Genomic DNA, 1626 nt, shown 5'->3' with positions numbered 1-1626 from the left:
TCACAGGTAGTATAATAAAGTTTGGGACTCCTGTACAGTGGAGGAATTTTTTCTTGTCGTAATCTTAGTGGAAACAACTTTGTATCATGCCCAAAAGAAAGGGCAGATTATCAGTGTTTATCAGTGTTTTGCACAACTCAGAGACAAAAGAGAGTATCAGCATAGCAGCACTGAGAGAGAATTAGAAAAATCACTCCATGATGCAAAGCCAGGCATGCTTTTATAAAGAATACTTAAAATATAAAATGATCCTGTGTCCCAGAAATGTGTTTTATGTGCATACGTACGTGTGTGAGAGACTGAGCACTCTGCTATTTTGATTTTTAAAAAAGACAACAAACAGTATCAGTAGGCAAAAACATGTTTCAACAAAAAAGTAGAACAACCTGTAGAAGAAAAACACTGCACAATATCATACCAGTATTGTTTCCACCTAGGACCTGTTTTATAACAAATTGTACTAAGTTGTGTTTTATACTTGCTCACACTTTGTTTATACTCTAAGTTCCTTGCTTCTCTTCAGGAAGAATATATTTTCCCCACCCATTGCTTCTGGGCTAGCCATATAATTGTTTTCAGCCAGGGGCATGAAAATGGGTATGACATATAATATGTCCATGCTATAATTACAAATGCCATTGAATGGCTTGATTATGCACTGCCACCTGGATTCATCCTTGAGTATTGGCTTTCTGTTATCATAACAAGCTGAGAAGACATGCAGAACTGAGATGGGTCCAGAAATGTGACCGAGAATTCCTCAGTTAAACCCAGAAGAGTTGAAGCCAAACTCATGTAATAAACTCAAGGAATAAATGTTAATTATTTAATGCCATTAATATTTGGTATTTTGTGTGTGTGCTTGTGCTCATTTCGGCAGCACATATACTAAACTTGGAATGATACAGAGAAGATTAGCATGGCCATTGCTAAGATTATATCCTAAGAACCCTGAAACACCAATCCAAAAGAACCTATGCACCCCAATGTTCATAGCAGCACAATTTACAATAGCCAAGTGCTGGAAGCAATCTAGCTGCCCATCAGTAAATTAGTGGATCAAAAACTCTATGCAGCAGAAAGAAAGAAGGAGCTCCTACCTTTTGTGACAGCATGGATGGAGCTGGAAAAGATTATGCTAAGTGAAATAAGCCAGGTAGTGAAAGACAAATACCATATGATCTCACCTTTAACAGTAACCTAATCGACAAAACAAACAAGCAAGCAAAATATAACCAAAGACACTGAAATTGAGATCAGACTGACAGTGACCAGAGGGGAGAGGGGAGGGAATTTCAGGGGAAAAGAGTGAAGGGTTTGCAGGAACAATTATAAAAGACACATGGGCAATAACAAGGGGCAGTGGAAAGAGGGGAGGGAGATGGAGAGAGCTGGGGTATTGGACTGTGGTGGAGGGAAAAGGCAGAAAACTGTACTTGAACAACAATTAAAAAAAAAGATTTTTTTTTAATTATTGGAGAAAAAGCTGACTAATGTGTCTTAAAGGAGATGCTGGAAGTAAATATAAATACCATGATTTTTAAAATAATTTCTACATATGTAATTATTTATTTCTAAATAATTTTTATTTCTATATCTAAATGTTGCTATTTATATATACTATCT

At 36.5% G+C, this 1626-nt stretch overlaps 1 pseudogene; it reads left to right on the top strand.

Moving 5' to 3' along the window:
* The first annotated feature begins 864 nt into the window (after nucleotides 1–864).
* LOC123818989 lies at nucleotides 865–964 on the top strand (annotated as a pseudogene).
* Nucleotides 965–1626: the final 662 nt, after the last annotated feature.

The sequence above is a fragment of the Phyllostomus hastatus genome, unplaced genomic scaffold, assembly GCF_019186645.2.
Source record: "Phyllostomus hastatus isolate PE091 unplaced genomic scaffold, TTU_PhHast_1.1 phas_contig_29, whole genome shotgun sequence".
Classification (NCBI taxonomy): Eukaryota; Metazoa; Chordata; class Mammalia; order Chiroptera; family Phyllostomidae; genus Phyllostomus; species Phyllostomus hastatus.
This window is presented reverse-complemented; position numbering and strand designations above follow the sequence as displayed.